This window comes from Erinaceus europaeus, chromosome 13 (genome assembly GCF_950295315.1).
Source record: "Erinaceus europaeus chromosome 13, mEriEur2.1, whole genome shotgun sequence".
Lineage (NCBI taxonomy): Eukaryota > Metazoa > Chordata > Mammalia > Eulipotyphla > Erinaceidae > Erinaceus > Erinaceus europaeus.
In genome coordinates this window covers 5,557,671-5,585,365 of record NC_080174.1, presented here as the reverse complement: position 1 = coordinate 5,585,365, position 27,695 = coordinate 5,557,671, and the positions used below count along the sequence as shown (strand labels likewise).

The 27,695-nt window shown below is 44.6% G+C and overlaps 1 long non-coding RNA gene across 1 annotated transcript; it reads right to left on the bottom strand.

Annotated features, from left to right (window-relative positions):
* Window positions 1–5,210: 5,210 nt before the first annotated feature.
* On the bottom strand, window positions 5,211–9,950 carry LOC132542467 (uncharacterized). Its single transcript, XR_009553477.1, has 3 exons — window positions 9,486–9,950; window positions 7,583–7,631; window positions 5,211–5,368 (listed from the first exon to the last, which is right to left on the bottom strand). It is a non-coding gene; the product is annotated as an uncharacterized LOC132542467 (long non-coding RNA).
* Window positions 9,951–27,695: the final 17,745 nt, after the last annotated feature.

Here is a 27,695-nt window from a genome sequence, read left to right as displayed (position 1 = left end):
AACGTCCACGCTTTGTCACCTTGATAGCAGGGTGACAAAAATTGCCGTTGGTCTGTTTTGATTTAATTCTTCAGACACAGGACTTTGTAACAGCTGGTCACTCTCTGAACGAGTCACAGCAAGTAAGAAAAATGGTGATTTAATCATATACTGCTTGTATACATTCTTGTCCTCTTGATATTCGAAAGCATTCTTGCCAGAGGATGGTTTGTTTGACAGGAGCCACCTCTCAGATGAATGACTCCATGATGCTGTCCGAGCAGATACTGGAAACCCGGTCCCGCTGGCTTCTGAGCACATTGTGCAGCACTGGCTGAGGAGTTCCGGAAGAGCTTCTGATCCACCCAGCCAGGCGTGAGGAACCAGGAGTTGTTCCGTGGACAGCAGGCAGCACCGAAATGAGAGCTGGTATTTAAGCTGGTGCCTTAAGAAGTGAAGTAATGAAATAAATGGTCTAAGAATTGAGCAGCTCCATGTCCACAGTGATTGGCCCCATGGAAGCCTCAGGATGCAAAACTAGACAAAAAAAAAAAAAAGTGATAGAAAGAGTACCCAGTAGGGAGCTCAACAATGGAGCACAGGGCTTGCAAGCTTAAGGTCTCGAGTTAATATCTCTCTCGGAGCCAGGTCATGGTGCACCTGGTTGAAAGCACATGTTACAATGCGCAAGGACCAGAATGGGAGAAGATCTTTACATGCCATACACCAGACAAGAGTTTAATAGCCAAAATATATAAAGAGCTTTCCAAAGTCAACAACAAGAAAACAATGTGCAAGGACCCGGTTCAAGGCCCCAGTCCCACCTGCAGGGGGAAAGCTTCACAAGTGGTGAAGCTGGGCTGCAGGTGTCTCTCTCTCTCTCCCTCTCAATCTCCCCCTTCCTCTTAATTTCTATCTATTTATATCCAATAAATAAATTAAAAGATAATTTAAAAATTAAATATATATATCATAAATCAATAAGAAAAACATGTCATTTTTTAAGGGAAAAAGAACATACATGTTACTGCACAGGGGGGAATAAACCCTGGGTGTCATATATACACAGTGTACTGAACAGCCTCCCTGGCTGAATTCTCAATTCTCTCTCTCTCTCTCTCTCTCCCTCGGCAAATGAGAGACACCACAGCACAGCTCCACCATCTGTGGAGCTCCCCTGATGCCAACTCCACAGTGTTCCTGTTGAGGTCAGAAGTGACAGGAAGTACATGAGGGAACACAGACACTGCTGAACCACACCGGAACACATGCTCCCCAGGTACACCTGTGTTCCTGGGGGAAGGAAACTGCTGCCCAGGAAATGGCAGCCATGACAGTTGTGGCTTAGAAAGGTGAAGGCAACATTTGGGTGTTACACGCTACACCTGTGAGTAGCGTGACCTGTGTGACTGCTCTCTCTCTCTGCCCAGTGAGCCCCAGTCCCCATGTGACTAGAGCGCCCCCCCACCCCCGCCTAACGTGAATGTTCTCAATTTCCTTGAATAATAAAGTTTAAAATTCCTGAAAATCATGCTCTCTCCTCAGTTCTTAGTTGGGATGATGTGTGACAAACTTTTAAATGTTGAGGAAACAAACTGGGTCCCAAATTGCCCCCAGTACACACCCCTGTGTTGAGTCTAGCCCAGTGCCTCATGCGTGCTCAGGTGTGTACTCTACCAGGTGAGCTACCTCCTAGCCCCTGGAAAAATTACTGAACCTGGGGTAAGGTGGTGGTGGACCCAGTAGAACACATGAGCTACCATGCACTAGGACCAGGGTTCAAGCCCTAAGCTCCCAACAGCGGGAGGGAAGGTTCACAAGTGGTGGAACAATGTTGCCAGTGTCTCTTCTCTCTTTGTCTCTCAAGTCTATGAAAAAGTGGCCCCCAGTAACAGTGGAGTTGTACAGGCAGAGCCCCAGTGATAATCCTGGTGACAAATATATATACCGAGAGAGAGAGACCCTTCTTGATGCTGTGATGCTACGAAATCCACACAACTTGCTCCCTACGCCTGTCCCCTAAACTAGCCAGCAGGCTGCAATGGTCTCTGGAGGGGCCTCCTGCTAAGAGTCCCCTTTGTACCCTGAAAAGATGCTCAGACCATGGACTCATTCAGAGATTAATCACTTGGCTCTATCCAGTGCATATGGGTGCGTTGGCCACGGCTGGGTTTTGGAATAAACATTGCTCAGGGCTTCTGCTAACTTGGAAGTGCTACGGTTCCTCCGTCAATGCCTCCATAGCCTGCAAACAAAGAAAAGCAGGAGCCCAGGCCTGGCAGTGAGCTACAACTCTCCTGGCAGGTTCTGACAGGTGCGTGCCCTCAGGGACCCCAATATATTATTCACAGAAAGATTCTGCTAAAAGCAGGACAAAAGTCACTAGTCTCTTTTCCTTTCTTTCTTACCAGAGCACTGCCCAGCTCTGGCTTATGGTGGTTCAGGGGATTGGACCTGGGACTTTGAAGCCTCAGGCAGGAGAGTTTATTTGCAGAACCATTATGCTATCTACCACTAGTCTCAGAGTTAGCTGGGACCTGGAAAAGTCAGGGCCCTAGGACCCAAGAAGAGTAGCTTTAATCAAAACAAAACTTGGGAGAAAATTGAAAGAAGGCAGGCTTTCTAGAGTTGGGAGAGGAAAAAGAGAGAGGAGGAGGAGGAGGAGGAGGAGAGGAAGAGGAAGAGGAAGAGGAAGAGGAAGAAGAGGAGGAGGAGGAGGAGAGGAAGAGGAAGAGGAAGAGGAAGAGGAAGAAGAAGAAGAAGAAGAAGAAGAAGAAGAAGAAGAAGAAGAAGAAGAAGAAGAAGGAGAAGAAGGGGCTGGGGAGACGGGGGCTGGGGCCTTTCTCTCCATTCTATCTCTTTCTCTATCTATCTATCTATCTCCATATCTATCTATATATATATATCTTCCTATATCCATATCTATCTATCTATCTATCTATCTATCTAATCATCTACATGCCTACGTGGCTTGTACTTTCTTCTCTTTTCCTGTCCTTCCTTTCTCCCAGTCAGTGCTCATCTTCTCCCTGAAACATGACTGTCTCTCTCTGTGATTCCTCCATGGAGGAGTCAGTCTGGAGCCCCTAGGTGGGAGCTGGGGAGCTGGGAGCAGCTCAGTTAACTGCTCATCTCCCCCCACACACACAGTCTCCAGGAGGCTGCCCTGTGTCCCAGTGGGAACTGGGGGCCTTTTAGAGCAAGGTGAGCTCTTGTTCTTCCTCTTTCTGCCCCCCTCCTCCTCTCCTTGCTTCTGCTGGGAGAGCCAGCGGGGTCCACATAATTAGCTGTGGGTGTGCGTCCTAAATGTTTGCACTGCTTGCAGAATGCAGACCTCAGGGCAGACTAGTTCTCGGTTCCTCTGTACATTCAAGTACGTTGCAGAGCTGTAAACAGCTTATTGGCAGAGAGATGGAGCAGGCAGGGCCCTGGGCGGTGTCTGGGGTGTGGGGCTCAGAGCCTGAGGTCTGGGGTGCTTTCTGGGGCTGGCATGCTGGCGCTGTTGTGCCTTTCAATCAATGCTGACTTTTTAGAAGCAAAAAGAAGTCTTCCATATATTATGCCTTTATATTTATGAAGTCTTCCATTTATTATGGAAATTTTCCAACCTAGTGGAAGAGTCTAGAAGCTAAGATCCTCAGCTGCCATTTTTCTGTTGTCTGTTTTTAACAACTGAACAGTTACACACACACACACACACACACACACACACACACACACACACACACACACACACACGACTTGGCTGATCTTTGTTCAGCTCTGCTTCTTTCTTCTTTCTCTCTCTCTCACTCACTCTTGCAGGTGCTGTGAACAGGCCTCAGGAAATCTTCTGGTTTTCAAATTGTTTGGAGCAAGTACAGGGCTGACCCTGGGTCCTTCAGATGGGTTCTAACTGCTTCACCAAGTGAGATCTCCAACAGTCCTCTTCATCCCAAAGGAAACCATGTGGCCTTCGTCTCTTCTTTTTCACTTATAGACTCCCTGGAAGTAAAATTTCTAGTAGAAAAAACCCTCATGACTCAACAGTGTAGGAATCTACATGACCTGGACTGGCTGTGTTAGCATCAAAATTCAGATTTTAGACACATTTCCTTTGGGGGCCGGGTGGTGGCACCCCCAGTTAAGCGCACATATCACCATGCTTAAGGACCCAGGTTCGAGCCCCCATTCCCTACTTTGCAGGGGTACACTTAATGAGTGGTGAAGCAGGTCTGCAGGTATCTATCTCTTTCCTCCTCCTCCTCCTCCTCCTCCTCCTTCTCCTTCTTCTTTTTCTTCTTCTTCTCTTCTTTCTATTTAACCAGAGCACTGTTCAGCTCTGGCTTATGGTGATGTGGGTATTGAACCTGAGACTTTGGAGCCTCAGGCATGAGAGTCTGTTTGCTTAATCATTATGCTATCTACCCTCTGCCCTCTCTCTCCCTTTCTATCTCCCTATCACTCTCAATTTCTCTCTGATTCTACTTTCTGGTTCCTGTTCATTAACCATCTTGTCTCAGCTTAGGTCATGCCACCTTCCAGACACCAAGTTACAGGTGCTACCATGACTCCACCCCAACTTCTCTGGGCAGACGACCTCACCGGTGTTTCTTGGGCCCTCACATCTCCAGAGCTCTGGTCCACTAGGGAAAGATAGAAACAGGCTGGGGGTGTGGATCAATCTGTCAGTGCTTATGTTCAGCGGAGAAGTAGCTACAAAAGCCAGGTCTCCCACCTCCTGCTCCCCATAAACAACCTTGATCCATACTCTCAGCGGGGGAGCAGTGATAGGATGAGGATAAGAGGGCTCTGCACTCCAGCTCCATCAGCACCCAGAGAGAGAGAAGGAGAAGGAGAGGGACATATGGAGGGAGTTATGAGTCCTAACAATACCTCTGGTGGGAAAAATAATAATAGTTATTATTATTATATAAACATACACACACACACACACACACACACACACACACACATATATATATATATATTCCCTTTGCTGTCCTGTCTAATATTGTTGGGGTTAGACACGCAGCTCAGGGAGATCTAGAGAGATGGGAGAGTGACCGCCAGCACTGTCCTTCCTCTCCCACACACTCTATTTTCTGGATTATTGTAAATCTCATCTCTGATGCAATGTCATTTTGCTGTAAACTGTTCAGAAGGCAGCTCTCACAGTTTCTTCCTTTTATGCATTTATTTTTTTTGAATAGAGAAAAGCAGAGAGGCAGGCAACCGCTAGAAGAAGAAGAAGCAGAGAGGCAGAGAGAAAGTGAGACACCACAGCACAAAACTTCCTTCAAATGTGGTGGAAGCAGCACGCGAATCCAGGTCGCATATGTGGCAAAGCAGCACAGAGTCCAGGCAAACGATTTCACCGAGCCCACTCTCTATTTGAATGGGACTGCACCTAACAAAACCAAAAGGTTGCTTATCAGCACTTAATCTCCACTTTGTCCCCAGTTGACTCAAAGAAGTCTCCAGAAGGTGAGGGTCTGCAGGAGGGAAATGTCCCCTGCTCTGCCAGGTCAAGGCAAGAAAAAACAAAAAAAAGGCAAGAGGAACCTGCTCAGCATAAGACCTGCCAAGGTGTGGCGGTCAAGGAATGAACAGGAAGTACCTGGGGGAACACAAACACTGCTGCACCACACCAGAATACCTATATTCCCCAGGCATATATGTTTCCCAAATGTTGCTTGGGAGAAACAGGAGTGGTAACAGATCTGGGTGTGGCTTAAAAAGAAGTGAAGGTGGCTTGGAAGGTTATATAAGCCACACCTGTCACCACTCCCATTTCCCTAGGCAACAATTTCCTTCCCCAGTAGCATGGAAAGCATGTGTGCCTGGGGAACATGTGTTCTGGCATGGTGTAGCAGTGTCTGTGTTCCCCCAGGAACTTCCTGTTCATTTCCTGTCTTCAATATGACTATCTCTGCAAGTCTGTTCTTCATAGCCATCTGCATGCCACACCTGAGGGCTGTCGCCCAGCAGTGGTCTTTCTTTCACTTTCAGGGTGATTCACTTAGCACCATCACCTCCAGTTCCATCCATTTTGTCCAGGAAGAGAATCAGAGACAACATCAGCTTTTTTTGCCATTTCTATACTGTAGCTTCTGCACTCTAAGACTCTACAACAAAAGGGACATCTAGAAAAGTTTTTTCAGAAATTCCTTCCCTGGATAAACAGATTTCCTTTTTAAATTAATGTATATATGTATTAAACAAAGACAGAGAAATTGAGAAGGAAAAGAGAGAGAGAAATCTGGGGGGCCAAGTGGTGGCACACCTGGTTGAGCTCACATTACAATGTGCAAGTACCCAGTTTCAAGGCCCCAGTCCCCACCTGCGGGGAGAAAACCTCACAAGTGTTGAAGCAGGGCTTCGAGTGTCTTTCTATCTCTTTCCCTTTCTATCATCCCCTTCCCTCTCAATTTCTGGCTGTCTCTATCCAATAAATCAGTAAAGATAATAACAACAGAAAAACTAAAGAGAGAGAGAGAGAGAGAGAGAGAGATGCAGTACTGCTTCAATGCATAGGAAGCTTCACCCCATGCAGGTGGGGGCTGGGGGCTTGAGGCCAGGTGTGCCACCACCTGTCACCTCAACAGACTCCTTCTGCGTCCCTTGTTACCTTGCCTTGACAGTCAGAGTGTCCAGGAAACTGTTCCCTAGCCTGCATGATCATCCAGGTTTCTGAGCTGCTTGTTGAAAGGGAACAGAAGAAGCTCACCCTCACAGTGCCCCAGGGATCCTTCAGGAGGCCTGTCTGTCTGTCTGTCTGTCTGTTTGTGGAGACTGTGGGAAGTGTAACTCCCTCCCTCCTCTTTCAAAGTGTATTTTTCCATCCAGACCTATGCCAGGACTTCATTCATTCGGAAATTCTTTCAAGTTTCCAATTAAAAGGAATCTTGGAAAGAAGTTGACCTATATTTACTGTAACCATATTTCCAAATAAAACTCCAGGCACAGAGTCTGATAAATCCATGAGTACTTCCCATGTCGGTTAAAAATAAAGTGTTGTGTGCTGCTCTTCCTGCTGAAAGAAGTGATCCAGTGACACACCCAAGACTAAAGAGACAAAGAAGAGACGGAAACAGAGGGCCAGCTGGTGATGTTTCTGTTACCATATGTTCGAAAACCCAGGCTCAAGCCCCCGGCCCCACCTGCAGGGGGAACCTTCACGAGTGGTGAAACAGTGCTACAAGTGTCTCGCTGTCTCTCTCCTCTCTCCTCCTCCCCTCTCATGGCTCTGTCTATAAAAAAGCAAATTTTTTAAAAAAAGAAACAGAAGACACATGAGACCCCACCTCCAGTAATAGCACGTGCTCACATCCTGAGCCGTGTTCCTCTTCGGTGTCTGTCTACAGCAGACAATCATGCCATCAGTTTGAGCAACACACTGTAAATACTGTTTTTGCGACCAAAGCTTTTCAGTTAAAGCTCTCTCAAAAGGAGCGTCGAATGCCCTTGAAGAGTTAGCACAAACCTTATTCTTTAGGGCTGTGTAATGTTCCACATGCAACCTCATTATTTTTACCCCTGAAGCGATTCAGCAACCACTCAGATTGCCTTTACTTTTTCACCATCACTGAAAATACCATGATACATTTTCTTATCCACATACCTGTTCATACTCCTGAAAGTCTCCACGATGCAGTCAAACAGCAGAAATGCTGTGGAGTGGGAGAAAAAGAAGTGATTTAATGTTACCAGAGCACTGTCCAGCTTTGGCTTGTGGCGGCGTTGGTGCTGGTGCCAGTGCCGGAGATTGAACCTGGGACTTCTCGGCCTCCTCCTCCTTCCTCTTCTTTTTCTTCATTTCCTCGTCCTCCTCTTTCCTCTTCCATTCCGTTTCCAAGAGGGGTGAACAAAGTGGGTGGGGGGAGGGTGGGCAGCAGGCAGCAGGGGGACACAGAAAAAACAGAGAACACCGAGCAGGAACTTGACCTTTGCCAGGTCAGGGGTCAAGGGCAAGTGGCAGAGGCTGGCCTGCAGCAGAGGGATGCCCCACCCTCGCCCCAGTGCTGGTGGAATCTTCTGGACCCTGGGTTCCATGCTGGTGGGCTTGGTTGGAACACAGAAGGGGCAACCTCTGTACCAAGGTTGGGGATTATAACAAGTCTAGGAAGACAGTCTCCAAGAAAAGTGAGGCCACAGCTGACACTCCTGATTTTTTAATAAAATATTTTATTTTGTTTTATTTACTTGTTTATTTTAATGAGAGAGACAGAGAGAAAGATACACACACACACACACACATACACACACACACACACACACACACACACACACACACACACCAGAGCCCTTCTCTGCTCTGATGGTGGTGCTGGAATTGAACCTGGGACCTCAGCCCGGGCACAAAAGTCTTTTTGTGGGACCATGATGATGTCCCCCCATCACTGTAGCTGGCGTTTCTAGTCCTCTATTAAAAGTCAGGCACATGGGGGTCAGGTGGTGGCACACCTGCCTAAGTGCACGTTACAGTTCTAAAGTCGGGCACATGGGGGTCTAAATGTTCCCTTTCCTCAGGGCCAGGCAGTAGCACACCTGATTGAACGCACATGTTACCATGTTCAAGGATGCAGGTTTAAGCCCCTGGTCCTCACCTGCAGAGGCGGGGGGGAGTTTTGCAAGTAGTGAAACAGGTCTGCAGGTGTCTATCTTTCTCTCCCCCTCTGTCTTCCCATCCTCTCCCTCAATTTCTCTGTCCTATCCAACAACAATGACAGCAACAACAACAATAATAACAACAACAACAGTGATAAACAAGAAGGGCAACAAAAGGAAAAAAAAATAGCCTCCAGGAGCAGTGGAGTAGTCACCGAGCCCCAGCAATAACCTTGGAGAAAAGAAAGAAAGAAAGAAAGAAATGAAGGAAGGAAGGAAGGAAGGAAGGAAGGAAGGAAGGAAGGAAGGAAGGAGGAAGGGAGGGAAGGGAGGGAGAAAAAGGGAGAAAAAGAAATATCCCTGGAGAAAGTAAGCCTGGTGGAGAAGGGGACAGTTGCTTCCCAAAAGAGAAAATTTCAATAGAATAGGCAAGCAAGGCCAAATATCTTTTTATTTTAGTTTTTTTTTTCCTCTGAGTCCAGATTCCTTGACCTCAGCCAGTCTTTCCCTTAAGTAATCTCTCATACCCACAATCCCTTGTGAATGTCTGTTTGTTGCTATAGGTCATGACGTCAGCTGTATGCTAATTACATCCATAGCCCATAATTCCTTTGCCTGTGACCCATGTCTTCCCAGAAAGGAAGAAGAGTGGACCCAAATGGCACTGGAGGTGAAGCCGACTGGGAGAGGCAACCACAGGGTGGACAGTCGCTCGGCCCACAGAGAACTTAGCACAGGAACCGGCCCCTCTGACACCCTGGCTGGCAATGGTGTCTGCCTGCCAAAGACAGGGACTCAGCTTCCACTGTAGCCCAGTAGCTCCTAACACAGGCCTTAGCTACAAGCCAGAACAGAAAGTCAGGGGCATGAGCTGAGACTCGGGGGAGCTGTAACCTAGCCCCAAGAAGAGACCTTACCCAGCCTTCCTGCAAAGGGCATGAAAACGTTCAGCCCCCAAGTCACCAGCAAGCCCTACTGTCTCCAGAGGAAAAAGCAGTTGCAGTGCTTCAAGGGTAGTGACAGTGTCCATTCCCCAGAGGCCCCGGCTTGGAGCTGACACAGCTGGTATTCAGGGTGAAGACAAGAGTGACGTCCTGGAGAGACGCCTAAGCCAATGGAGCCAAAAATGTGTCCAAGTCCAGAGAAACATCCCAGCTCAATCAGACAACCAGTCTGTGTCTCCTCACCACCTAGGCAAGTATTTGTAGGCCCTCCCCCAGGACATAGGCTGATGGGAGAGCTTTGGCAGAAAGGAGGGAGTGAGCTCTCACACTGCTCCTTCCTGGAACTCAGACCCCTGATGTGCAATTATTCAACGTGTGAAGAGAGGGTCTCTTGGGTTCTTTGGAGTCAAGGAGAGTTTATCATTGTTATCTTGCAGAATCCCATCATTCCAGGGCATGTAACCTCATTATCCAACAGCAACTTCAGCCCTCCCTCCACCCTGCCCCCAAAGAAGTAGCAGTGCCCAAGAAAGAGCCTGGGACCTGCAGCCAAAGTGAATGAGTCATTTGCACAACGCTCACTACACACATGCACGGTCAAGTTTAAATGGCGGACACTAGTTCTACACTGGGAGGCATGGCCCGTGATCTGAGTCAGACAAGGTAGCCTAAGGACCCAGGGACCTAAACAAAGGCTCATTTCTTTCTTTTTTTACTAGTGATTGTGACAAGCAATGTGAGATAAGAGAGGTACGATTCTACAGTTACTACCACCAGAGCTCCATATCCCATCCCCTCCATTGGAAGCTTCCTCATTCTTTATGCCTCTGGGAGTGTGGACAAAACGTGCAGAAGGTGGGAGTTCTGGCTTCTGTAATTGCTTCTCTGCAGGATATGGACATTGACAGGTGGATCCACACCCCCAGCCTGACCCTATCTTTCCCTAGTGGGGCAGGGCTCTGGGGAGGGGAGGCTCCAGGACACATTGGTGAGGTTGTCTGCCCAGGGAAGTCAAGTTTGTGTCATGGCAGCATCTGAACTTGGTGACTGAAAAGCACTAAGATATAAACCAGGGCAAACTGTTTAATAATCAGGAACCTAAAGGTAAGAATAGAGCAGATACAATTTGGGGTCTTCATAAAAGTGCACAGAACAACAAGGGCAACAGAAGAAAATAAATAAGTATTTTTTTAAGTGCACAGGAGTCCACAGTGACTCAGTAAGTGCAGCAAAAAAGGAGCACGACCTAAAAAAGACACCATAAAGTACTTAATCAAATACTTTCTACTTAGGCATAGATACCTTCCTCACCTACTTTCTATTTCATGTCCCTCAGTCACGCTAAGTCTAACCCTGTCAGATAAATTCAGGACTATAAAAGCTGGATAAGGGCAAGAGACCAGCACACCTAAATGATGGCCCTTTTGGTCACAACCAGGCCACCCCATCATATCCCATCATCTGGGGCCCTAGTCAGGGAATCCTGGGTTTCCTACACAGACATGATGGGCCTAGACCTCTAACGGGTCCCTCTCTCCACCATCACTGGTCATCTCCATCCGGAACGTCATCATAAGCCCTCCTGCGGGCCTCTTCAGGACCCTGTGCACTGTAGTGTGTGTGCTCAGGCAGGTGCATGGGCCACTCACCCTGTATACAGCTTCTTAATGCCCCATGATAGGTGTCTCCACCATCTTGCGATGGGTCCTCAACACCTTCTAACTCTCTTGTGACTCTACCTTTACAGTCCTTGGCTCCCATTCGATAGACCACACCCAGACCAAATTTCCTCCTGTGTTTTTCTTTCTTTCTTTCTTTCTTTCTTTCTTTCTTTCTTTCTCTCCCTTTTTGCTTTTTATAAGTGAAGTTATCTGGTTTTTGTCTTATCTCACCATGTTAAATGAGATCATATTATATGCCTTCAAATTTCTGCCAAGTTCCTGATGGAGATGACCAGTTGATGGTGATCAAACACCCAGGATCGAGCCCCTCTCCACACCTGCAGGGAAAAGGCTTTGAGATTGCTGAAGCAGAGCTGCAGGTGTCCCTCTGTCTCTCTCCCTCTCTTTCTCCTCCTCCCCCTCAATTTCTCTCTGTCTCTATCCAATAAATAGAGACCATTAAAAATGAATAAATAATAAAGCAGCAGTATCTATCTGCTAGCCACTGCTTTGGTTTTTCCCCATTTTTTATTATTTATTTATTCTCTTTTGTTGCCCTTGTTATTTTACTGTTGTAGTTATTATTGTTGTTGTTGTTGGATAGGACAGAGAGAAATGGAGAGAGGAAGAGAAGACAGAGAGGGGGAGAGAAAGACAGACACCTGCAGACCTGCTTCACTGCATGTAAAGCGACCCCCCTGCAGGTGGGGAGTCAGGGGCTCGAACCAGGATCCTTATGCCAGTCCTTGTGCTTTGTGCCACCTGCTCTTAACCTGCCACACTTAACCCGCTGCACTACCGCCCGACTCCCATAGCCACGGCTTTGTATGTCACCATCCACCCCCACGAAGTGATTAAATCATACAGTGTTTGTTGACTACATAATTGCTGTGTTGATGCCATGATGGATGCTCAAAACCAAAAACTGGAGGCGCTTTTGTCAGGAGATCTTAACAAGAGAATAGAAAGTAATGAAAGATGACTCAGAGTTTTCCAGTCTGAAGAATTGCCTGGGTGGAACTCTGACAGCAGAGAATAACTGGGAGGAGGACTTTCGTAAAGGAAAGCATCCAAGTGCAACAAGCCTTGGGTCTACGTCTTCAGCTACCCTGAGAGTCGGGGGAGCAAATATTTTTCAACCCCAGTCAGCACGAGGCAGTGAATAGAGGCTCATCCACCTCAGGCCAGTTACTTAGTTCATTGTTGCTCTCTCTCTCTCTCTTTCTCTCTTCTTCTTCCTTTCTTTCTCTTTCCCTTTCTCTCTCTCTTTATTTTAATTGTCACTAGGTTTATCAATGGAACTCAGTGAATCCACCATTCCTCGGATGCATCCCTCCTTCTCCCCCCTTTTTTTCTCTTTATTAGATAAGACAGAGAGAAACTGAGAGGGCAGTGGGAGGCAGAGACGGAGAGACACCTGCAGCCCTGCTTCCCCCCTCGTGAAGCTTCCCCCCTGCAAGTGGAGGATGAGGGCTTGAACCCAGATCCTTGAACATGGTCACGTGTGCACTTCACCAGGGGCGCCACCACCCAGACCCCTAGTTCTCTGGTTCTTAAGTTCTAGGATAATCATTCTAGAGCAGGAGATGAAGCCTTCAGCCTAGAAGAGAGACAGACCAGCTATTTGGAGAGCGCAGTACATTCTCCAGTCCGATCCAGTCAGAATTTGAAGCAGAACTCTTACGCGTGGTGTTGTTCCAGGTCTACTTCAGCATCAGCCTTGCACGAAGCTCTGTCTGACTGAAGTCAGACTAAAAGCCACCACTCTGTGCAGTCACATGCACTCTGCATTTCTTTCTGTTATCTACTCACCTGCTTCCATTACACTGATAGTATTCATTGACTGGTCTGAATTAGATGGAAGTCCTCAGTAACCAAAGATTCTTTTATGATCTTTACGTCTGATCTTAATCATCTTTATACCCGTAATGAAAGTAAAGTTGCAATATAAACATATGTGTATAGGGAATGGATGACAGTAATGGGTAAAGATTGAATTAACAGTGATTTCTGACCCTCCTGCAACAAGCGTAACTTCCCACCAGTCATGACAGGCAAATCTGAAGAGAATTCAGAAAGTAGCTATTTCAGGCAAACATAATCTGATTCTGGAGAGAGAGAGAGAGAGAGAGAGAGAGAAGGGAGAAGAAGGAGGAGGAGGAGGAGAAGGAGGAGGGGAGAGGGAAAAAAAGGGAGAAAAAAGTATGTTGCTGAGCCTGCCATCATGAGCCATCATCATCATTGGAAGCAATTGCTAGCTTACAAGCAAAGTTGTCTGAAAGTCTGGAGGAAAAAAATCAAGAAGAAAGTGGCAGTAAGGGGAAGAGAAGTTAAACAGATCTTGTGGAAATCTTACAAAAATGCAGAGCAACAACAGCAACAGAAGGAATCCAGAGTTGTCAGATTACCTAGCACTTAGGGGCCAGAGAACCAGAGAAAAGGAATCTTCCATTAACATCATCAAAATGAATATACTACTCAGAGCCATCTACAGATTTAATGCTATCCCCATCAAGATCCCAAGCACATTTTTAGGAGAATAGAACAAATGCTACAAATGTTTATCTGGAACCAGAAAAGACCTAGAATTGCCAAAACAATCTTGAGAAGAAAGAACAGAACTGGAGGCATCACACTCCCAGATCTCAAATTGTATTATAGGGCCATTGTCATCAAAACTGCTTGGTACTGGAACATGAATAGACACACTAACCAGTGGAGTAGAATTGAGAGCCCAGAAGTTAAACCCTCACAACTATAGACATCTAATCTTTGATAAAGGTGCCCAGACTATTAAATGGTGAAAGGGGAGTCTCTTCAACAAATGTGTTGGGAAAAAATGGGTTGAAACATGCAAAAGAATGAAACTGAACCACTATATTTCTCCAAACACAAAAGTAAATTCCAAGTGGATCAAGGTCTTGGATGTTAGACCAGAAACTATCAGATACTTAGAGGAAAATATTGGCAGAACTCTTTCCCACATAAATTTTAAAGACATCTTCAGTGAAACAAATCCAATTACAAAGAAGACTAAGGCAAGTGTAAACCTATGGGACTACATCAAATTAAAAAGCTTCTTCACAGCAAAAGAAACCACTACCCAAACCAAGAGACCCCTCACAGAATGGGAGGAGATCTTTACATGCCATACATCAGACAAAAGGCTAATAACCAGAATAAACAAAGAGCTTACCAACCTCAACAACAAGAAAACAAAGAACCCCATCCAAAAATGGGGGGAGGACATGGGCAGAATATTCACCACAGAAGAGATCCAAAAGGCCGAGAAACACATGAAAAAATGCTCCAAGTCTTTGATTGTCAGATAAATGCAAATAAAGACAACAATGAGATACCACTTCACTCTTGTGAGAATGTCCTACATCAGAAAAGGTAATAGCAGCAAATGCTGGAGAGGGTGTGGGGTCAAAGGAACCCTCCTGCACTGCTGGTGGGAATGTAAATTGGTCCAACCTCTGTGGAGAACAGTCTGGAGAACTCTCCGAAGGCTAGAAGTGGACCTACCCTATGTTCCTGCAATTCCTCTCCTGGGGATATATCCTAAGGAACTCAACACACCCATCCAAAAAGATCTGTGTACACATATGTTCTTAGCAGCACAATTTGTAATAGCCAAAACCTGGAAGCAACCCAGGTGTCCAACAACAGATGAGTGGCTGAGCAAGCTGTGGTATATACACACAATGGAATACTACTCAGCAGTAAAAAAATGGTGACTTCACTGTTTTCAGCCGATCTTGGATGGACCTTGAAAAATTCATGTTGAGTGAAATAAATCAGAAACAGAAGGATGAATATGGGATGATCTCACTCTCAGGCAGAAGTTGAAAAACAAGATCAGAAGAGAAAACACAAGTAGAACCTGAACTGGAATTGGCGTATTGCACCAAAGTAAAAGACTCTGGGGTTTGGTGGGGGGAGAATACGGGTCCAAGAAGGATGACAGAGGACTTAGTGGGGGTTGTATTGTTATGTGGAAAACTGAGAAATGTTATGCATGTACAAACTATTGTATTTACTGTTGAATGTAAAACATTAATTCCCCAATAAAGAAAATTTAAAAAGAAAAAAGAAAGAAACAAAAGGAAACTTCCAAGAAGTGAGTCTGATCTTAGTCATTCCCCGCCCCCTTGTAAGTCATTTGCTGACCTGACAGCAGTGTCTGAGAGACTGGGAGACTCCATGCAGTTTCCAGTAGCCTCGTGAATTTATGGAAACAAGAATCAGAGACCAGGGCCCAGAGGCTCTCAGGTCTACTGTCTTGGGAGATGGATGGGTCCCAAGTAGATCAATTTCCTGCTGGATGAACCCAGCTTTGGCTTAGTCAGTCCAAGACCGATGGACCACAGTGCCTGCCCCTTCTCCAGCTGCTCACCGAAGATACAGAAAATGCCTCTCCGGAAAACGACAGCATTTCCCAAGACCCTTACAAAATTTCAGATCTAAAATTTGGATTTCAACTTTCAAAAGCTTCCTGTCATACTAGAAAAGACCAGACGGTCAAAAGCCTGGGGGAGGGTGGACATAGAGAAAGACAAGGGCCAGCAGGAGGTCTGGATATCAGAGTTATCAGATGTGACACTAAGGTAACTGTGATCATACAAGTTCAGAAAATAGATGAGTGATATCAAAATATTCACCAGAGAAGTGGAATCTATTTTAAAAATCAGACGGCTCCCCACCTGCAGGGGGGTCGCCTCACAGGTGGTGAAGCAGGTCTGCAGGTGTCTGTATTTCTCTCCCCCTCTCTGTCTTTCCCTCCTCTCTCCATTTCTCTCTGTCTTATCCAACAACGACAATATTAGTAACAACAATAACTACAACACAGCAAGGGCAACAAAAGGGAATAAATAAATAATTTTTTTTAAAGTATGATGGATATTCTAGAACTGAAATTCAGGAATAGTAGGCCCAGAAGGAACAATTAGAGAAAGGAAATCTACCTCAGAAAAAGGGAGAAAGTGGTCTGGGAGGTGGTGCAGTGGATTCTCAAACATGAAGTCCTGAGTTCAGTCCCCAGCAGCACATGTACCAGAATAATGTCTAGTTATTTCTTTCTCTCTCTCTCTCCCCTCCTTTCTCATGAATAAATAAATAAAAATATTTTTAAAAAAAATTAAAAGGGAGAAAGAGAGGAAGAAAAAGAGAAAGAAGAATAATCATGTCTGAATTAGAAAAAAAAAAAAAGGAAAATATAGGGCGAAATCACAAAATATATGGAAAATGCCAAACAAGGCCAAATTTAGCTGAAGTTACATCATGGCCAAGAGTTTTCCAAAAATGATGAAAGTCCTCAGTATAAGTTTATGTGTTGTTTTGTTTTTCAAATCTGCTAACAAAAAACACCTTGTGATCTCTTGTTCTAACCAAGCATATTTCTTTATTTATTTATTCCCTTTTGTTGTTCTTGTTGTTTTATTGTTGTAGTTATTATTGATGTCATTGTTGTTGGATGGGACAGAGAGAAAGGGAAAGAGGATGGAAGACAGCGGGAGAGAAAGACAGACACCTGCAGATCTGCTTCACCGCCTGTGAAGCGACTCCCCTGAAGGCCGGGAGCCTGGGGCTCGAACCGGGATCCTTACGCTGGTCCTTGTACTTTGCGCCACCTGCTCTCAACCCGCTGCGCTACGCCCAACTCCCTAACCGAGTATATTTCTAACATTTCGAACACGTGGCCCAACAGCCCACATCGTCGCTGTGCGTGCTCAGTTGTTCCCACTCGGTTCTCTGCAGAGCAGGTCTGCAAAGTGTTTAGCAGGGCATACAGTTGCTAAGTGAAGATAATTGAAGCCAGAAGAGAAAATAGACTTGAGTTTTTGAAAGCTTCTAAACATTCCTGACAGACTGCCTTGACCATGGGAGGCACATCTGCTCGGAGAAAAGATGAAATGGCTCAGAGACGATCAAGACATTTCATTTTGTTCCCAACTGTATACAGCTTATACATAGAATAACCACAAAAACAAATATATAGTCAACGAAGTCGTACGTGCCGCATATGTCCCATCAAATTAAGAGCGGTGATGATTCTCCTTTGGAAGCAGCAGCTCTAACACGTCTCCCTTCTTTCATATCTTTCTGATCAGTGATATCATATTGATCTACATAACTATCAGATGGCAGGGGCTCTTCATTCCCTCCACTGGGGGTTTTCTACCTTTTTTTTTTTTAATTTATTTGTTGGCTAGAAACAGAGATGTAGATAGAAGATAGAGGAGACAGGAAAAGGCACCTGCAACATTGCTTCACTGTTTCTGAAGCTTCCCTTCTGTGGGTGGTTACTGAGGTCTTGAACCCCGGTCCTCATACAGGAACACAAGGAACAGTCAACCAGGTGCAACACCCTGTCCAGGAAACACTGACTCTAGAAAGAGCAATGAATCAAGAGGGGGGGGGGAGACAGAGAAGGGGAGAGAAAGATAGCAGATCTGCTTCACTGCTTGTGAAGTGACCCCCCTGCAGGTGGTGAGCTGGGGGCTCGAACTGGGGTCTTTATTTCCGTCTTTGCACTTTGCACCATACACACTTAACCTGTTGTGCTATTTCCCGGCTCCAAAACTGTGGTTTTGACTATTGGCTGCGGTTTCACATAGCCTCTTTTTTCTATTCACTTCTAATAAGAGTAATGGAAAGGATAATTTTATTTATTTTATTAAATAAAATATTATTGGCTGCTCAACTCTGGCTTATAGTGGTGTGGGGGATTGAACCTGGGACTATGGAACCTCAGGCATAACCATTATGTTATCTACAAAAAAAAAAAAGAAAAAAAAAAAAAGAAAAAAAAAAAAAGAAAGAGCAATGTAGATATTTTGACTTTTTGTTGAAATTTATTTTATCATGTAGTTTTTGTTTTGCTTTTTTTTTTTTTAAGGTTTATCTTCTCCAGGGCCTGGCAGTAGCACACCTGGTTAAGTGCACATAATGCAAAGTGCAAGGACCGGTGTAAGGATCCCGATTCGAGCCCCCAGCTCCCCACCTGCAGGGGAGTCACTTCACAGGCGGTGAAGCAGGTCTGCAGGTGTCTGTCTTTCTCTCCCCCTCTCTGTCTTCCCCTCCTCTCTCCATTTCTCTCTGTCCTGTCCAGCAGCAACAACAACAATAAGAATAACAACAACAGGGGGAAAAAAGGCCTCCTGGAGCAGTGGATTCGTAGTGCAGGCACCGAGCCCCAGTGATAACCCTGGAGGCAAAAATCAAAATAAAGAAAAGAAACCAAAAACTGTTTATCTTCTCATTTTAATAAGAAACAGAGAGAAAAAGAGACTAGAGCAAAGCTCAAGTCTGGCTGTTACCAGGGATTGAACCTGGAGCCTCAGAGTTCCAGGCATGACAGTGTGGAGTGCTATGGGCAGTGCTATGTCCATGACCCCAAAAATACATTATTTTTTTTTGTGCTTTGACTTTAATTATACTTTGGGTTGTATTTATTTTGATGAGCGAAATAGAGGTAGAGCTCTGGCTGATGTTGGAGCTGGGAGTTGAACCTGGAACCTCAGAGCCTCAGGCATGAAAGACTTTTGCAGAACCTTGATGCTGTCTCCCAGCCCAAGAAAGCAATCTGCAATCCTTACATATAAATCAAGTCAAATCATATGACTTTCAGTAAAATGCCAAAAATTGTTTTATTCTAAACTCATCAGTTTATTGGCAAGCAATCCTAAGAGTTGAATTTGCTCTTTCCTAAGGCATGAAAAATTCATGTTTTTCTCCCTTTTTATAGTTTTATTAAGGTATAACTGACCTTCGATTAAGACTGTCAGTTTAGTATATACAGTTTCATGAGTTTCACGCATGCAGGCTAGAATCATCAAAGTATTCAGCATATCCGTCACCTCCAAAGTTTGTTTGTGTCCCTTTGTGATTTTGTTTGTGCTAAGAGCCTTCACAGAGGAGCTGGGCAGTCGCAAGCAGAACACACATATTACCATGTGCAGGACCAGATTCAAGTGCCTGGTCCCCATCTGCAGGGGGAAAGCTTCACAAGAGGAGGAAGAATGCTGCAGGTGTTGCTCCTTTTCTCTCTCTCTCTCTCCCTCTCTCTCTCTCTCTCTCTCTCTCTCTCTATATATATATATATATATATATATATATATATGTATATATATATATATATATATCAAAAAAAGTGGCTTGGAGTGAGGATGGATGTTCAGCTTCATGGGGGGGTGAGGGGAGGAGGTGAAGGGATGGGATACAGTCTTTTAGTGGTGGGAAAGGTGTTTATGTACACTCCTATCAATTTGTAGTCATATAAATCACTATTTAATTAACATGAGAGGGCAAAATTTTATTGAATGTCTCAAACTTAAAGCACAGACTGCGTCCTTTTAATACATAGTCTGAGTCTTTGATATGTTGACTCTCTTAAAAGCTTAGACCAGGAAAAAAAAAAAAAAAAAAAGCTTAGACCAGTGAGAACAGAAGCAACTGGTGGCACAGCTATATACAAATAATGTCAAAGGACATAAATTACGGTGATGTGTATGACACAGCAAATCCTAACAAAGGGATATTTCAAAGTTAATCCAATCATCAAACAATGTGATTACAGAAATAACTATTATGTTCTTAAACCCTAAGACAGCAGGAACCTCCTACTTCCTCTTTAGAGCCAATATTTCCCCCAGTCCTGAAACCTCTAGGGTGGGGCTCACTTTCCTGCAAGATTCTCTCAAGTCATACCAAACAATATTGCATCTGCCGATCCCAACCTAATCAACGCAGTGAGTACCACCTCACCATGCTTCACTTCAGACTGTGTCCAGAGATGTCAAGCATGGAATGTCAACACTTCACCCTCATTACTCGGGTGAGACCTTTCCTTTCATGGTATCCTTTAATTCCATTCCAGGAGGTTCACTTCCTAACAAAGTCCCAAAACCTAGATATATACCAGGTCCCATAAGATAGAGCATATGTTCACATGTATCCATAAACTAGGGCAAAATATATACCTGAAAGAAAAAATACACAATAATCTGTAGTGAGTCAGTATCAAGTTCATAATGAAATAGTGTCTACTTAGACTTAGATACCCTCCTCACCTACTTCCTGTTATACTTACTACCCTCCTCACCTACTTCCTATTAGTAAAAAAAAAAAAAAAAAAAAAAGCCACTAGTATAGCCACAGGCCCTTTAGAATTTAACTAAAATATGCCTACTAGCTACCTACAAAATGGAGGGGCCCCCAACTCTTCATCTGCACTATTCCAGGCTTTAAGTCCATGATTGGTCAACAATTTGTTTGGCTTTGTATGTTAACTCTCTTTTCAGCCACCAGGTTCCAGATGTTACCATGATGCCGACCAGACTTCCCTGGACTGACAACCCCACCAATGTGTCCTGGAGCTCCACTTCCCCAGAGCCCTGCCCCACTAGGGAAAGAGAAAGACAGGCTGGGAGTATGGGCTGACCCATATTCAGCAGGAAGCAATTACAGAAGCCAGACCTTCCACCTTCTGCATCCCACAGTGACCCTGGGTCCATACTCCCAGAGGGATAAAGAATAGGAAAGCTATCAGGGGAGGGGATGGGATACAGAGTTCTGGTGGTGGGAACTGTGTGGAGTTGTACCCCTCTTATCCTATGGTTTAGTCACTGTTTCCTTTTTATAAATAAATTTTTAAAAAATGGCTGCCAAGAATGGTGGAGCTGGACAGGCACTGAGCCCTAACAGTAGCGCTGATAGCAAGATGCAGAAATGCTAGCTACGCGATTACTGTCTTCACAAATTTTGGAGGTACAGTGGCAAGTTGGTAATGACAGCATTCATCTCTAGAACTCCGTTCAGCCAGTGTGGCTAACACTTCACATTCCTTGAACAGCTCCGCCACCCCTAGTGCACTCTCTACTTCTGAATTTGACTTTCCCTGCCTCCTCCTGGAAGTGAAGCCACAGTCTTTGACCTGTTCTAACCGGCTTCTTTCACTTGCCATGGAGTCCTGAGATCCAGTCATGTCTTCACTGATGGCATTACCGGCATCTTTCTTTTTCTTAGAAAATGTGTGTTCCTCCTCCCCTCTCCAGAGCCCTACCCCACTAGGGCTGGAGGTATGGATCAATCTGCCAATGCCCATGTTCAGCAAAGAAGCAATTACAAAAGTCAGAATTCCCACCTTCTGCACCCCACAAAGAATTATGGTCCATACTCTCAGAGAGGGAGAAATGTTAGGGGAAGATGAGCAGAGGGCTCTGAATCCCAATTCCATTAGGACCCAGAGAGAGAAGAGGAACATTTGGATATAGTAATAGGTATATTGTGGGAGTCGGGCGGTAGCGCAGCGGATTAAGCTCACATGGTGTGAAGCACAAGGACCGGCATAAGGATCCCGGTTCGAGCCCCCAGCTCCCCACCTGCAGGGGAGTCGCTTCACAGGAGGTGAAGCAGGTCTGCAGGTGTCTATCTTTCTCTCCCCCCGTCTTCCCCTCCTCTTTCCATTTCTGTCTGTCCTGTCCAACAATGATGACATCAATAACAACAATAATAATAACTAACTACAACAACAATGAAAAACAATAAGGTCAACAAAAGGGAAAATAAATATATTTTTTAAAAAAGTAATAGGTATATTGTGACTTAGAAAGGAAGAGAAGATGGGACCATAGGAAAAAATGGACAAATATATAAAAATATAGACAGATAACTGTATCAATAATAGTTAACCCCTATCTGCAACCTTAAGAGAACTGCTGGAGCTGCCAGTGGAGAGGTTGTGGATCCAGAGCTCTGGTGGTGGGAACAGTGAGGAGTTGCACCCCTGTTATCTTGTAATTTTGTAAATCACTAATAAAATAAAATTTTAATGAAATAAAGTGTGTGTTTCTCCCTCTCTCTCTCTCTCTCTCTCCTTTTTTCCCAACTTTATTGGGAGGATGGTTAACAGGTTACAGTGCATTTGTGGCAGGTGGGTACAGTTCCCCATCTCCCCTGGGAGGTGTCCTCCATCATGTGACCCTCAACTTTTGAAAGGCTGAGATGCCCATTGTAAGGAGCTGCCAGGTCTTGTCTAACCACTCACCTGTGGCGTGCAAGGGCTGCCTTTCACGGCCCCATTTGGATGTCTAGAAAAGGTACTCTCTGATGGCAAAATGCTTCTTCCTTCTTGTTTGGTTTTTATTTTTGGTTTTGGTTTATTTGCTGTGTTTGTACATTTGCCACCAGGGTCATTGCTGGAGCTCACTGCCTGCATAATAATCCTACTATTCCCAAAGGCTATTCATCGAGCTTTCTTTGATAAAAGGTGAGAGAGAGAGAGAGAGAGAGAGAGAGAGAGAGAGGTGGAGAGAGAAAGAGAGACACCTACAGCACTGCTCCACAACTCATCAAACACCCCCCTTGCAAGTAGGGAGCAGAGGCTTGAACCTGGGGACTGGAGCTTGGCAATGGATGAGCTCTACTGAGTGTACCACCGCAAGACTCCAGCTTTGGCTCCTTTTAAATAAAGATGATAGACATGTAAGACACTGAACTAACAAGATATTCCAAGATTCAAAAGTAATAAATAAATAAAAAGTAGGGCAAGTCCCCTCATTATGGCAGAAGAGTGATCTAAGGAAAGTGTCACACAATTCCTAATGATGTGAGTCTTTCCCAAAAGCTCTCTCTTTTCTTAACAGATGACTAGAAATCAGTGATCTCATCTTCTCCAAAGAATAGGCCAATTTGCATGTGTTTGCCAAATATATCTTAAGAGTTAGTTTTAGACAGAAACAGAATTTTATAACTTAACTCTTCCCCTTTTTTGCCCAAAGCAAAAAAAAAAAAAAAAAAAAAAAAAATTTCAACAAACAAACACAAAATACGAAGTAGTCCATGTTTTCAAAAGAATCCAACACGATTCCTAGCAGTGTGTCTTTTTTTCCAGAAAATGAATGACTTCACCTATCCCCTGTGAAAAGGAAACTCTGACTAATACTTTCGGTCTTGCTTGAGCAAATGGGTTACATACACAGAATGTGAAAGCCAAAACAGAACGATGCAGAACTGACTGGGGCTTCAGGACTTGGGGCCAGAAGAGGAACTCTACACTTTAACTTTTTGGGGGGGAGCAAAACAATTCTCCCAGATCCTAACACCAAGCCCGGCCACAGTCACTACCTCAGCTGTCCTGAGAGACACAGGCTTGAACTAAATACCCAGAATCCCATCATAGGGTGCACATGCGACCCACATTGGAGGGTTCAACAGAGCCCTGAGGAGGAAAGTCACCGTAATATGAAATGTGACACAGATCATTGATGGCAAAATTGGAGAAAGCAGGGTATTTTCTGTCAGACTTTTCTTTAAGAGAAATCTACTCTCTGTGTACAAACAGTTGAGGTGTTGCCTACTTAAATCAGACCTCCTCTCTACCCTGGTCTTGGCTGTTTTATTTCTTTGGAAATGGGGGAGGGGCTGGTCAAAGATACCTCCAACCTCTTGGGATCTTTTCTCCTCTCTCAAGGAGGGTGGGTAGCAAGCACTCCTACTCCTGTTCCTCGCTGGGAGAACCCTAGATCCTTAGCTAAGGAATTCAGCCCTGTGGTGTTTGAGTTTTGCCACACTTGTCACTCTCCGTTCTCATCAAACACCACTACCTCCTCTTTATCTCCACCCAATAAATCAGTGGGACTACATAAAATTGAAATGCCTCTGCACAGCAAGAAAACCACCACCCAAAGAGACTCCCTACAGAAGGGGAGATATTTACATGCTGTACATCAGACATAGGATAATAACCAAAATATATAAAGAGCACATCAAATGCAACAACAACAACAAAATGACCACTCAAAAGTGGAGAGAGGATATGAACAGAATATTGACCAAAGAAGATTTCCAAAAAGCCAACAGGCACATTAAAAAAAAAAAGGGGGAGTCGGGCGGTGGCACAGTGGGTTAAGCACACATGGAGCAAAGCGCAGGGACCGGCGTAAGGATCCCGGTTCAAGCCCCAGCTCCCTACCTGCAGGGGAGTCGCTTCACGGGCGGTGAAGCAGGTCTGCAGGTGTCTATCTTTCTCTCCCCTCTCTCTCTGTCTTCCCCTCCTCTCTCCATTTCTCTCTGTCCTATCCAACAACAAAGCAACGTCAACAATGGCAATAATAACCTCAACGAGGCTGCAACATCTAGGGCAACAAAAAGGGGAAAAAATGGCCTCCAGGAGCGGTGGATTCATGGTGCAGGCACCGAGCCCAGCAATAACCCTGGAGGAAAAAAAAAAAAAGCCCCAAGCCATTGATTGTCAGAGAAATGTAAATAAAGATAACAATAAGAGACAACAGCACCCACCACATCAATGACAACAAAACCAAAACCACATGATTATCTCAATAGGTGCAGAGAAAGCCTTTGACAAAATCCAACACCCATTCATGTACAAAACACTACAAAAAATGGGACTAGATGGGGAATCCTTCAAGATAGAGGAGTCTACATATAGCAAACCTACAGCCAACATCATACTCAATGGACAGAAGCTGAAAGCATTCCCCCTCAGATCGGGGACTAGACAGGGCTGTCCATTATCAGTTACTTTTCAGTATAGTATTGGAATTTCTTGCCATAGCAATCAGACAAGAGAAAAAAAAAATCAAAGGAATGCAGATTGGAAGGGAAGAAGTCAAACTCTCACTCTTTGCAGACGATATGATAGTATACATAGAAAAACCTAAAGAATCCAGCAGAAAACTATCGGCAATCATTAGCCAATATAGCAAGGTATCCGGCTACAAAACCAGTGGCATTTCTTTATGCAAACACTAAGTCCGAAGAAGAGGACATCCAGAAATCACTCCCATTCACAGTTGCAACAAAACCAATAAAATATATAGGAATAAACCTGACCAAAGAAGTGAAGGACTTGTACACTGAAAACTATGAGTCGCTATTCAAAGAAGTAGAAAATGATACCAAGAAATGGAAAGACATCCCATGCTTATGTATTGGAAGAATTAATAGCATCAAAATGAATACTCTCCCTAGAGCCATATATAAACTTAATGTGATGCCCATCAAAGTTCCACCAAGCTTCTTGAAGAGACTAGAACAAAAATTACAATCATTTATCTGGAACCATTTCACTCCTTTGAGAATGTCATATGTCAGAAACCATAGCAATAACAAATGCTGGAAATGTTGTGGAAGCTAAGGACCCTCCTGCACTGCTGGTGGGAATGTCAGTGGGTCCAACCCCTGTGGACAGCAGTCTGGAGAACTCTCAGAAGGCTAGAAATGGACCCGGCACTTCCTGCCATGGGGATAGATCCTAAATAACTAAACACACCCACCCCAAAAGATCTGTGTGCACCTATATGCATAGCAGAACAATTTGTTTTTTTTTCCTTTGAAACTTTTTTTAAAATTTTTTCCTTTATTGGGAGATTAACGTTTTATATTCTACAGTAAATACAATAGTTTGTACATGCATAACATTTCTCAGTTTTCCACATAACAATATAACCCCCACTAGGTCCTCCATCATTCTTTTCCAGGGCCTGTACTCACCCCTCTCACCCACCACAGAAACTTTTACTTTGGTGCAATACACTAACTCCAATCCAGATTCAGCAGCACAATGTGTAATAGCCAAAACCTGGAAGCAACCCAGGTGTCCAACAACAGCTGAGTGGCTGAGCAAGTTGTGGGCTATACGCACAATGGAATACTACTCAGCTACTAAGAATGATGAAGTCACCTTCTTCACCTCATCTTGGATGGAGTTTGAAGGAATCATGTGAAGTCAGATTCAGCCAGAAAGAGAAGGATAAGAAGACAATAGATAGTTATTGCTATAATCACATTATTTGGTAACTGGGTTAACTTTGAAAAATCCCTTTGTTAGGATTTGCTGTATCATACACAACATCCCCATAATTTACGTCCTTTGACATTATTTGTATATAGCTGTGCCACCGGTTGCTTCTGTTCTCCCTGGTCTAGGCTTTTAAGAGAGTCAACATATCAAAGACTCAGCCTGTGTATCAAAAAGACTTAGGGGAGTCTGGCGGTAACACAGCGGGTTAAGCTCATGTGGCGCAAAGCGCAAGGACTGGGTAAGGATTCCAGTTCAAGCCCCTGGCTCCCCACCTGCAGGGCAGTCACTTCACAAGCAGTGAAGTAGGTCTGTAGGTGTCTTTCTCTCCTGCTGCCTTCCCTTCCCCTCCTCTCTCGATTTCTCTCTGTCCTATCCAACAATAATAACATCAATAACAACAACAATAAAAAAAACAAGGGCAACAAAAGGGAATAAATAAATAAATAAAAGACAGTCTGTGCTTTAAAAAGTTTGAGAGATACAATCAGTTTTCCTCTTTCATATGACTTTCTGTTCCTTTTCCAGCCATGACATCATCTCCCCAGACAATAACTTGGATCCACCTGCATATCAGATTTCAGCTCAGGGGAAAAAAAAAAAAAAAGCTAGTATAGCCACAGGCCCTTTGGAATTTAACTAAAATATGCCTGCTAGCTATCTACACAATGGAGGACCCCCCAACTCTTCATCTGCACTATTCCAGCCTTTAGGTCCATGATTGTTTCAACAATTTGTTTGGCTTTGTCAATGTTTCCTTTTTATAAATAAAAATTAATTAATTTTAAAAGAAAGAGAAGGATAAATCTGGGATGATCTCACTCATGGATGGAAGAGAAGTAAGAACAGAAGAGGAAATATGAAGCACAACTTGGACTGGAGTTGGTGTATTGCACCAAAGGACTCTGGGAGGGAGGCTTTCAGACCCTGGTGCCTGATGGTGGAGGAGGACCTAGGCTGGGGGTGAGAGTGTTTTGCAGAAAACTGAGGGATTTTACTCAGGTACCAATTACTATACTTTACTGTAAACCCATTAACCTCCCCCCAATAAAAATATAGGAATGGGTGTTAGCATGACCCTTCCTCTCTCATTAGTTGGGCACCCACTATACACACTTTAATCTGAATATTCATGTGTGTCAGTTATGGAGATTTTTTCTATTCACAATAGTCAAGCTATAGAACCAAACTGATGGGGGGGGGGAGTTAGGCAGTAGCGCAGCAGGTTGGGCACACGTGGTTCAGAGCACAAGATCCCGGTTCGAGCCCCTGGCTCCCCACCTGCAGAGGAGTCGCTTCACAAGTAGGTCTGTCTTTCTCTCCCCAGCAGGTCTGCGGGTGTCTTTCTCTCCCCCTCTCTGTCCTCGCCTCCTCTCTCCCTTTCTCTCTATCCTCTCCAACAACGAACCACATCAACAATAATGATAATGGCCACAACAAGGCTACAACAACAGGGGCAACAAGAGGGGGGAAAGGTGGCCTCCAGGAGCAGTGGATTCATGGTGCAGGCACCAAGCCCCAGCAATGACCCAGCAATGGAGGCAAAAACAAAAAACAAACAAAAAAAAAAAAAAAAACTGATGGCATCAGCAAGATGGTGGATGAAAACGTTGTGAGGTCCATATTCAATAAGCTACCACTCTGCTGTTTTAAAAGATGAGAGTGTCTCCGAGATGGAATAGGAGGTGATTCCTTTTT